The sequence below is a fragment of the Typopeltis vanoorti genome, chromosome 5, assembly GCF_054136105.1.
Source record: "Typopeltis vanoorti isolate ZY-2024b chromosome 5, IOZ_Tvanoo_1.0, whole genome shotgun sequence".
Taxonomy (NCBI): domain Eukaryota; kingdom Metazoa; phylum Arthropoda; class Arachnida; order Uropygi; family Thelyphonidae; genus Typopeltis; species Typopeltis vanoorti.
Window position 1 is genome coordinate 122,090,882 of NC_143553.1, and position 12,678 is coordinate 122,103,559.

The 12,678-nt window shown below is 36.3% G+C and overlaps 2 non-coding genes across 2 annotated transcripts; one reads left to right on the plus strand and one right to left on the minus strand.

Annotated features, from left to right (window-relative positions):
- Positions 1-1,890: 1,890 nt before the first annotated feature.
- On the minus strand, positions 1,891-1,962 carry TRNAM-CAU (transfer RNA methionine (anticodon CAU)). The gene has a single exon. It is a non-coding gene; the product is annotated as a tRNA-Met (tRNA).
- A 7,394-nt stretch (positions 1,963-9,356) lies between these two features.
- TRNAM-CAU (transfer RNA methionine (anticodon CAU)) lies at positions 9,357-9,428 on the plus strand. The gene has a single exon. It is a non-coding gene; the product is annotated as a tRNA-Met (tRNA).
- Positions 9,429-12,678: the final 3,250 nt, after the last annotated feature.

The following is a 12,678-nucleotide window of genomic DNA, read 5'->3' on the forward strand; positions in this document are numbered from 1 at the left end:
TTAGGATAATCTTATGCCTACTCTAATGGTTAGTCATTTTCCCAAACAGATATTCTTCTGTGTAAAAGCTTGCTGGCCGGATTATGGGAGATGAATTATTTAAGTTTCTGAGACAAAAAAAAATCCAGAAATCTCTTTGTGTGAGACAACCTGCCTCTCTCTCTCAGATGAAAAGTCCTGACAATCCTAGACAGGATTTGAACCTAAGTCTTTCGAACCAAATGGTTTGTGGAAGCAGACTGAACTACGGACGCTCTATACGCAAAGAAGTAATAAATTGAAAAAGTCAGGATCTTTGAAGGTTAGATTTGTCGAAGTTTTGTATGTTTATCGGATTAAAAAGTTTCTGGGCCTAAAACCAGCGTTGTGTTATTGATCTCAAGAACTAATAAAATATAATAGCAAACGCCTTTTATTCCCTTATAGGGAGTAGGCGAGGCCTTTATACCCTATCTAGCTTTTGGAGACTGAGTGGGCTTGCTCATGTGTATAGTTATAGACATGAGCCAGAGATAGCTGGCTCATGTCTATAACTAATTACACTATCTCATCAAAAGTATCCGGACACCCCCACCTCTGTAATTCATAAACTGACGTCTAGATGTTACTATGACCTCATTTTATACCTCACTTACCGGTATAAAAGGAGTAACAGCGTTGTGTGTTGTTCAGTGATAAGAAGTACCAGCAGAAATGGTAGGTCAAGGAAGCTCAGTGACTTCGAATGTGGACAGGTTTTTGGTTGCCACATCAGTAAGAAATCTGTCAGAGACATTTCAACCCTCCTCAAGTTGCCCAAATCAACAGTTCGTGTCGTGATTGTGAAGTGGAAACGTGAAGTCACAACCACAACAAAACCACGGTCTGATAGACCGAGTTTAATGATATATAGGGACCGTCGAGCGTTGAAGAAGGTGGTTCATGGAAATCGCCAGACATCGAGTGAAACAATCACCCGGAGTTCCGCAGTGCTACTAACTGTCCAGCCAGCACCATGACTATGCGTTCAGAGTTAAGAGGAATGAGGTTCCATGGTGAAATTTATATATCTATATAAATTTCACATTACTTAATCTTAACTTAATGGAATTATCAAGCAAACTCCCAAAATTAGAACGCAAGGCCAAAAGGAATTGGAAGAAGATGAAGATAACGAAATTTCTATACTTCAACAAAAGGGAGAGTTACGAGCGAGATTCTACTTTTATAGTAAATGTCATTAATAATCTTGATGTTTATTTATTTAATTTTTGTGTTGTATTAAATTAAAATACAGGATGCCAAGCGCGTTGTGTGTTGAAGAGGAGAGAATCGATGAGACGAGAAAGAAGGCCATAAATTCTGCTGAATTAAGAACTGCTCATTCTGGATTCTTCGCACCCGAATCAGAATGCTTGATCTGTGCCAAGACAGCTTATTTTTTCAACACAAGTAGATGTTTTGAATTTTTTTTAATTACAATCCGGATGTATAGGTGATTAAGTTAGTATTTCTGGGCAAAATATATTTTCTAAATAAACATGTAGATAGACAGTCTCAGTTGAGATAAATTCATTGAGACTTAGTTTCTTGTTAGTCATTAGGATATTTTATATATTGCTTTCTAATTTAAACGAAATCAAAGATGTCACATTTCTCTATATTTCGTAGAATAGTATGCTTCTGATTGCCACTAGTACAGTTTATGAGAAGTAGAGAGGCGTGGGTACTTTGGCAGTAAGACATTTCAAACTACAATATTTCATGATATGCGATATTGAAACAGTTTCAATAAGGAAAAGTAGCATTTACAAATGAAATGGGATCTGCAACACCTGCTTTGAGTATAACTACATTCACTAAAGAAATAAACTTGTGGTAGAATTCTTGAGGAAAAAATAAATCATAGTTTAGCAGAGCGTGGTTTCGATCCACGGACCTCTGGGTTATGGGCCCAGCACGCTTCCACTGCGCCACTCTGCTGATGACTTAGCGCTTTACGTTGATCTCTTTAATCTTTTTGTCTATATTGAAAACTGAATGTCTTATAGATGTGATTCCTGCTTCTGGTTTTGAAGCAGTATTATTGCAACCATGCACCTATTCTCTGAGAAGGTTTTATATCATATTATAAGGTAATATTATGCAATTATTCAAGAATCATCAACAGCGAGAGAACAGAGTTCAGCTGGTGAAATGCCGTCAATGGAATAATTCTAATAAATCAGAACGGTGATAAAACGAGATCATAGCGAGTTCAAATGAATTAACTAGAAATTCAAAACTCGAATAAAAATATCTTTGGGTGTGACTGTAGCTACTATGCACTTCACTCCTTCAGACAATAGCTTTTTCTCATATTTTTACTGATTTTTTCTTTGTGTTTACGTAGTTAAATAACAGGCAGCTCCATTGAATGAGAAACAGAAGTGCATCTAATTTGAAAACGGTCAGACTCTGCCACACACAGAGTGATCATAAAAACGCTTAGGGCTTAGACTAAGCTACAGTTTTATTATTTTTATTTCCGATTCTGTAACACCTATTGAATAACGTGGATAAGAAGTGCAAGTTGGTTTCACTATTTCATCCATCTCTGCGATAGAGAGGTATATATATATATATATATATATATATATATATATATATATATATATATATATATATATATATATATATAGCGCTGCTAAAATAAAAAATAAAATAAAATTTTCTATGGAACTTATAATTTGAATATGAAACGGGAATTTCGCTAATATTTAATTAAACTATCGCATGCACTACTATACTGTCAGGCCTGTGACTATTCTCCCAGTCAATATCGCCATCCCTTAGGAGAAATGGTTCACGAAGTCTAGTGAATCTGCAGTTTGTGATAACTTAGCGCAGAATACTACATGAAAAAAACGTATCGTCCAAGAATCCCCAATACCATCTACAGTAACTGTGTGAACTGTGGAACTTTTAAAACACAGATTTCTTTCTTAAAAGAACAGCGAATAGACCCCTGCTTCAGAAAATAAATGTGTCACTTCACTAAGAAAGAGTGACGTTTGCTTCCTTCGCAAGATCGAGAAATTTCATTTATTTCTGATGTGATGCGAATTTCTGTAGGAGTTCGCCATGAAATCATCTAAAGAAACAAAATTCTAATATAAAACCCTCTCGGTGATGATAATCCTCCTATTATAGAAAACATGCTCTGAATTTACCAAAAATCGATCCAAGCTTTCGATATATATATATATATATATATATATATATATATAATATTATATATTATATAATATTATAATATATATATATATATATATAATATATATATATTAAGCGGCTTAATTAGTTATAGCCTTGGGCCAGCTATATCTGATTGGGTACTAGTGGCGATTGAACTGCCCACTCAGTTTTCAAAAGTTAGATAGGGCTAAAGAGCCTCGCCTACTCCCTATACACGGGAATAAAAACGCGTTAGCTGATTTTGTTTTTAGATTGTGTTAATTCTTTTTTCTTTACGAAGAGACAAATATCTTGAATCCGTTTGTTATTTTAAGCGTTTTATAATACGCAACCTCCTTCTCCTTCTTGCCCTGACAATTAGTGAAATATGTTATTCAGTAAGTTGTTTTCTTTATATATTTTCTCAGTCTAACTAATAAACAGAATTGTTTCTTGGAAGAAACTGTTTGTTGCTCCATTCAATTTCCTACGTTCAATCTGCAATACATTATACCAACAAACAAATTGATTAGATATTATTTGAATAATATTCTGAAAAACAAGTTTTTTTTTAAGATCGTTATTTTAAAAATATCCCCAACAACCCTTTTCTAAGAACGTCACGTGATTTATCTTCCCCGTTATTATGACTTATTTTGTAGCAATCAAACTACCAAGTTAAAGTTTACAATTGGATAACAGAGCCATTATATTACTACAGCGACGACATCAGACATTATTCTGCACACATATCGTTTCTGACATCGCTGAAGCGATCAGGCAACTATCATTATAAGTTTCCAGCCAATTTATTTTTAGTTTTATGTCTTCCGTTTGCGCTGTACACTGCGAAGATAAAGGATAGTTTACATTGAGTCGAATATATTGCTTTGAACGGTTCAGTCTGTGCATTTAAAAAATAATTTGGATAAGCTCTAAGCTCTGTGTGTTCATTCGCTATAATACGGAATTCCTGTCTTTTGCAAAACTCACTAGACTTGTAATGCACATGTTAAATGGTGTTTTTTTCCTATTTAACTACCGAACCTAATGGGATCAAATGCTGTTCAATAAATGTCTGGGGAGACATTTAAATAATGGTTTTTGTAAGATTCAAATTATATTAAAAGTTAATTATTGAAATTGTTTATGTATGCCTGATAAACCGCGCATAAACTTGAGTAACAGTTGACAGAATAGATATCAATGATATCTATTCTGCCAACTGTTACTCATGAAGCAGTAATGCCGGTTAATACAGTTCATTGATAGAAATATATGTTCATCGGCAAAGCTATTCTTGCATTTTTGACCAATTTCTCAGTCATTACAGTTTTTTTTTCCAACTGTACCCCCCCAAAAAAAGCACATAATGGCGCAGTGGAAGCGTGCTGAGTCCATAACCCACAGGTCCTCCAATCGAAACCACGCTCTGCTAGCTAGGTTTTTTTATATTCATGTACTATATGTAACTCTAGCACAATCCATTATAAAATTCCATCAGAGAATTTCAGATTTTGTTGTTTTTTTTTAAATGCTGCCAACTTTGCAGATTATTTCCCATATCAGACCAATAAAATAAAACTTTGTGCTGTTTCTGTACAGGATTTTATCATACAAAAAAGATAAATAAATAAATAAAGAGCTGTTTGCATATAATTTTATGACACGGTAGAATATTTAGTTATAAATATATCACTTCTAGTTATTCCTATGAAAGCGTTTCCTTCCCCTCATCAGGCTGTATTCATCTCTGATTTATTATAAATTTCTATATAGTATAAAATATTCAAATAATACGCTGTACATCAATTATTTATATTTGTTTTAAGAAAGATATTTCAAGTTACAATCTACACTATCTGAAATCATTTATTTAATATTTTAATATTTCATCAAAGTTAAATTCCCATTCTCAAAGAAACATTTTATGTATTTATTTATTTATTTTACGTGCATCACTATTTTGGATAAGTGAGACTGGAGCATATCAAAGCAGGTCAATAATTCTCTACAGTGCCACCTAATTCTGGATTAAAATTCCTGAACGTTCTGCTGATAGTTTGAGAGTAAGCATTGAGATTTAAAATAGCTTATTGCATCCAAATTTGTCAAGATTTGAATGGATTCTTAAAGCAAAAGTAGATTTCAGGAATATTTGTTCGTATTTATATTTGCTGTTATGAATTAGAGTGGTCATATTCGAGCACATCGTATGGCGGAGGCATAGAGCGGCGTCTGCAAGTCCACATTAGAGTTAGTGGTGGAACCGAATGTTGTCGCTATGCTCGAAAATTCTGATGTGGGTTGTCCTGCCTTTTGCTATAATATGATAGCATACCACTGCCGGTAACATTTTTATACGCAACGCAAATCGACATCGAGGGACTGTAGGTCGTTTTTCGAGGAGCCTTAAGGGATGCCAATATTTTGTATGGTCTAAAGCTTGTATCTTTTTGCGATCTATGCACGTTTATCAGATGTTTACCACACATATGGAATATTGATTTACTGCATCAGATGCTTTGGAGAGCGGGATGATATGCCAGGTTTTTTGGTGTTAATATATTTCTCATTTGGTGGGAATAATCATTAGCTAAGTGGGTGTTGTGAATGTAATTAAGTTAAGTAGTGAAGGTATCCTTATCAGACATTCTCTGATAAAGTTCCTTGTTGATGAACTTTCTTTCTTTTTTTGAGTGTTATATAATCTCATATCTTTGATAAAGGATGCGACTGTTGGTAAATATATCTACTGTGTGTGTGTGTGTGGGAGGGGGGAACAATCTGTAAATAGAGAATACCAAGGATTCATCAGGATGGTTTATAATCATCCTAAGAAAGTTATACTGTTCTGTTTTTCTTTTTTGTAAAGTAAATTGAATCCTGTAATATCGGTTTAAGTGTCTTAGAAAGGTTCTGAGAGCATCAGAGCCATATTACCGAACAAACAACACAAGAATTTTGTACTGTAGCCAAACAGGTTACGAGAAGAGCTGAAGTTGTTCAGAGGATTAAATGTAAACCAGTAGGCCGTTCTTTGAGACGCTCACTTCCAATTCATCTAGACATGGACTTATATCTAGAGACTGATTGAGACTCATAATTTGGAATTTTATCCCAGCATTCTGTAACTGAAATAACCACTCATTGCAGTCTACTCATTGATTGAATATGAAGAATATATTTGTTCAGTGTACTGATCACAATGCATGCTAATCTCATGTGAACTCACATCTATCATTATATCTGAGCCTATTATATAAACTACGTATTATGCTAAAGACATGCTATGCATGCATACAAGCTTTTCTCTCTGTCTCTTTATTTTTATTTTAAAAACTCTTTCAGTATCCGAGCACTATATGGATCAAATAATTCGATTATTTCATTAATAGCATATTGGGACAGTAGGAAGTGCATAACGCCTGTATTCCTGAAGTTTATAAATCGAATGCGCTAAAAACAGCAAATGAGGTAGAAGAGAAAAAACTACTGTTTTTCCTAAAGTCCTGATGGTTCCCCCTAGCGGGCTATGTTAGGTATTCTTGGACGTTGGGCTGAAGTTCTCAAGATGTACGTCTCCCAAATTTTGGGGCAATCTCATGCATCCAAATTTGTTGAGGTTTGGCATGTTTCTTAGGGCTGAGGCTGATTCCATGAATAGTATTTCAAATTTATACTTGCTGAGGTGTATTACTGTGCTTTCTTCCACCGTATATTCTGTGGCGTGTATCCAGAGCATGGTCTGCAAGCCCAGAGTTCAAGAATACTTAATATAGCCCGCTAGGGGGACCATCAGGGAAAAACAGTGGTTTTCTCGCTTCTACATCATTTGCTGTTTTTAGTGCCTGCGTGCACGTTTATTAATCTTATGTTCCCATGAGGATGGTAGTTATTAAAGTATATATTAAAGTTTATTTTAATTTATATTCCAGTATACGTTGTGAATTCCTTAAGTTATTTAGTAATCATGTGCAACTAACGTATAAGCCTTTCCACGAGGATCAAGTCCATAATACCAATTTGTGGACCACTGCACAAGGAACAGACACTCGATATGGATGGTATATGTACCTGTGTGGGTGTTAAAATACTACCATAAAAAAGGAAATATAAAGAAGTTGAGACTGATTTATTTATTTAAAAACGAAAATGGGAAAACGCATTTAAATTCTTCATAACAAGAAAATAAATCTAATTTTACTGAAGAGTGCGTGGTTTACAATTGCGTTTCGTGAGATGTACCCAAGCATAGATTTAACTTCTGCCTCGTTCAACTAAAGAAACACCTTATTAATGACTTCTGTTGTCTACTAACAAATCTTTGCCCTAGACTTTATTCATATGTAATGTTACAATTCTACAATTCTGAAGACGATTGTTAGTGTTTCTAGCCTTTGTTATCTTTTAAAACTTATCATCATCTGTGGTATAATTGCATTCTAGAGGATTTATGATAATCCCATCACTTGCAAGCAATATCTTATTTGGATTTCATAATATATCAGAGTAGCACTTTACTTTTTTTTCTGAGTTCGTCCATGTACCTCATGGATTATATTTCATGTAACTTCGACAAGTTATCTAATATATCTATCATAATGTTCTTGCCATAAAAATGAACAAATAATAGCTTTGCAATTAGGAATAGTGGACTGCATGAAAAATAAGATTTAATTCGCATAAGTGCAATTTGGAGTAATTTGAGGCGTAAGCGTGAATATTTGTAATAGAATCTATAACAGACCAATAACATGTGAATATTGCAACGTGGCTCAGAATAGCATTCATTTATTTATTTATTTTTTTTTTATTTAGTTAGTCCATATACCTCATGGAAGATATCTCAGATAACTTCGAAAAATTATCTGCGATATTGTTCATAATGTCGATTTCATAATTTTCGATATATATATATATATATATATATATATATATATATCGAAAGCTTGGATCGATTTTTGGTAAATTGAGAGCACGTTTTCTATAATAGGAGGATTATCATCACCAAGAGGGTTTTATATTAGAATTTTGTTTCTTTAGATGATTTCATGGCGAACTCCTACAGAAATTCGCATCACATCAGAAATAAATGAAATTTCTCGATCTTGCGAAGGAAGCAAACGTCACTCTTTCTTAGTGAAGTGACACATTTATTTTCTGAAGCAGGGGTCTATTCGCTGTTCTTTTAAGAAAGAAATCTGTGTTTTAAAAGCTCCACAGTTCACACAGTTACTATAGATGGTATTGTGGATTCTTGGACGATTCGTTTTTTTCATGTAGTATTCTGCGCTAAGTTATCACAAACTGCAGATTCACTAGACTTCGTGAACCATTTCTCCTAAGGGATGGCGATATTGACTGGGAGAATAGTCACAGGACTGACAGTATAGTGCATGCGATACTTTAATTAAATATTAGCGAAATTCCCGTTTCATATTCAAATTATAAGTTCCATAGAAAATTTTATTTTATTTTTTATTTTAGCAGCGCTATATATATATATATATATATATATATATATATATATACCTCTCTATCGCAGAGATGGATGAAATAGTGAAACCAACTTGCACTTCTTATCCACGTTATTCAATAGGTGTTATAGAATCGGGAATAAAAATAATAAAACTGTAGCTTAGTCTAAGCCCTAAGCGTTTTTATGATCACTCTGTGTGTGGCAGAGTCTGACCGTTTTCAAATTAGATGCTCTTCTGTTTCTCATTCAATGGAGCTGCCTGTTATTTAACTACTTAAACACAAAGAAAAAATCAGTAAAAATATGAGAAAAAGCTATTGTCTGAAGGAGTGAAGTGCATAGTAGCTACAGTCACACCCAAAGATATTTTTATTCGAGTTTTGAATTTCTAGTTAATTCATTTGAACTCGCTATGATCTCGTTTTATCACCGTTCTGATTTATTAGAATTATTCAATTGACGGCATTTCAAAAGCTGAACTCTGTTCTCTCGTTGTTGATGATTCTTGAATAATTGCATAATATTACCTTATAATATGATATAAAACCTTCTCAGAGAATAGGTGCATGGTTGCAATAATGCTGCTTCAAAACCAGAAGCAGGAATCACATCTATAAGACATTCAGTTTTCAATATAGACAAAAAGATTAAAGAGATCAACGTAAAGCGCAACGTCATCAGCAGAGTGGCGCAGTGGAAGCGTGCTGGGCCCATAACCCAGAGGTCCGTGGATCGAAACCACGCTCTGCTAAACTATGATTTATTTTTTTCCTCAAGAATTCTACCACAACTTTATTTCTTTAGCGAATGTAGTTATACTCAAAGCAGGTGTTGCAGATCCCATTTCATTTGTAAATGCTACTTTTTCTTATTGAAACTGTTTCAATATCGCATGTCATGAAATATTGCAGTTTGAAATGTCTTACTGCCATGGTACCCACGCCTCTCTACTTCTCATAAACTGTACTAGTGGCAATCAGAAGCATACTATTCTACGAAATATAGAGAAATGTGACATCTTTGATTTCTTTTAAATTAGAAAGCAATATATAAAATCTCCTAATGACTAACAAGAAAATAAGTCTCAATGAATTTATCTCAACTGAGACTGTCTATCTACATGTTTATTTAGAAAATATATTTTGCCCAGAAATACTAACTTAATCACCTATACATCCGGATTGTAATTAAAAAAAATTCAAAACATCTACTTGTGTTGAAAAAATAAGCTTTCTTGGCACAGATCGAACATTCTCATTCGGGTGCGAAGAATCCAGAATGAGCAGTTCTTAATTCAGCAGAATTTATGGCCTTCTTTCTCGTCTCATCGGTTCTCTCCTCTTCAACACACAACGCGTTTGGCATCCTGTATTTTAATTTAATACAACACAAAAATTAAATAAATAAACATCAAGATTATTAATGACATTTACTATAAAAGTAGAATCTCGCTCGAAACTCTCCCTTTTGTTGAAGTATAGAAATTTCGTTATCTTCATCTTCTTATATTCCTTTTGGGCTTCCGTTGTAATTTTGGGAGCTTGCTTGATAATTCCATTAAGTTAAGATTAAATCATGTGAAATTTATATAGATATATAAATTTCACATTATTTACAGTTCTAAACATGAGCCAGCTATCTCTGATTGGCTACCGGTGGAGATTGAACTGCCCACTCAGTCTCCAAAAGCTAGATAGGGTATAAAGGCCTCGGCTACTCCCTATAAGGGAATAAAAGGCGTTTGCTATTATATTTTACTAGTTCTTGAGATCAATCACACAACGATGGTTTTAGGCCAGAAACCTTTTAATCCGATAAACATACAAAACTTCTTCAAATCTAACCTTCAAAGATCCTGACTTTTTCAATTTATTACTTCTTTGCGTATAGAGCGTCCGTAGTTCAGTCTGTTTCCACAAACCATTTGGTTCGAAAGACTTAGGTTCAAATCCTGTCTAGGATTGTCAGGACTTTTCATCTGAGAGAGAGAGGCAGGTTGTCTCACACAAAGAGATTTCTAGATTTTTTTTTGTCTCGGAAACTTAAATTATTCATCTCCCATAATCCGGCCCCCCCCCCCCCCCCACCCCCCCCCCCCCCCACCCCCCCCCCCCCCCACCCCCCCCCCCCCCCACCCCCCCCCCCCCCCACCCCCCCCCCCCCCCACCCCCCCCCCCCCCCACCCCCCCCCCCCCCCACCCCCCCCCCCCCCCACCCCCCCCCCCCCCCACCCCCCCCCCCCCCCACCCCCCCCCCCCCCCACCCCCCCCCCCCCCCACCCCCCCCCCCCCCCACCCCCCCCCCCCCCCACCCCCCCCCCCCCCCACCCCCCCCCCCCCCCACCCCCCCCCCCCCCCACCCCCCCCCCCCCCCACCCCCCCCCCCCCCCACCCCCCCCCCCCCCCACCCCCCCCCCCCCCCACCCCCCCCCCCCCCCACCCCCCCCCCCCCCCACCCCCCCCCCCCCCCACCCCCCCCCCCCCCCACCCCCCCCCCCCCCCACCCCCCCCCCCCCCCACCCCCCCCCCCCCCCACCCCCCCCCCCCCCCACCCCCCCCCCCCCCCACCCCCATTTTCTTTAAATATTTCTAAAATGCACTATTTTTGCGACTCTCGTAATACATTTCTACTTAAAACAGCAATTCATTTTGATTTTACGTATACATTTTTATATCCATTTCTCTCCTTGGTCTTCTGAAGGAGTCGCAATTTATTTCCAGACGTGACAGACAAAAAGCTGCAAAGAACGAGATTTCAATAAATATCTTTTAACGCCTCTTTCATAGCGATGAAGTTCGTTTCAGATATTTTATTCGTAGTAAGTGAAGTTTGGAATTTTTCCCCTTGTTACCAACTCCTATTGGTGACAAAAGAAAAAATTGCCCGTCTCAAATATAGCTTATATTCAAAACCAAAATGCTTCCAGTCTGAAATCGCACAGATATACCATATTTCAGTAACTCCTCAAACAGGACTATTGGCGCAATAGAGTTATATTCTGTTCTCGAAGTTGATCATTATTATGAACTTTCACACTAAATCCCAGCTGAGTGAAACCATAATACATATGGGTCAGATCATCCTTTTTTCTTTCTTTTCTAGTATAATTTATGAGCCCATCTGTCTGTTGTTTCCGGTCTTTCAAGACAATTGCAGTTTTATCATTTTTCTGGTTTCCGTTTTTATTTTCTTTATATTTTATCCACCGTAAACAACTTTCTGAAAGGTATTCGTCTCTCATCGCTGATATTACTCATTTCAATGACGTTCTGTTTTTGGTATTCTTGCCGGCACACTAATATGTAACAGACACTTGAGCTATTCAAGGAATAATGACCTGAGATGAAAGTGCACAAAGGCAACAAGAGCCTTATTGAACGGTTGCTTCATACGCTTCTAATTTTTATTCCTCGAGAATTTATCTTCATCGTACATTACTTCTATCTTTTGTAGTATGCTTTCTAATTATGGAGGTCATGTTTCATTTTATTATGCATTTTTGGCTACCTCTTTAGTAATGACACGCCATTTGAAAAACGTGTTTTTTTTTTTTAATTTCTCCTATTTTCAAGAATGGAATATAAATGCATGTAGAAAACCGTTTTATCTTGTACTCGAATTTCAGAAGCAATAAATATTATTAAATGACTTTTTTTTCTGTCTATTTAAATAGTCATTGTGCTTCCGGATAACGATGAAATATTAGTCCCCTTGTTCTGCAGTAACAAAGGCTCAATATAATGATATAACTGGTATATTCATAGTCATATCCTAGTCATTTCTTCATCAAGCACGTCTGTTTGATGGCGAATAGTAAAGAATGTAGATATTGAGATAATAGTCAAATTTCGACAACTGATTATGCGGAATAATATAGAATAATGGAGCTCACGAATAATACAGTACGGAAAAAAAAGCTTAAATGTAACATATTAATGCAGTGAGTTTGACTATATCTCGTATCTCTTATAGAATTCGAAATGAAAAAAAAAAACTAATGT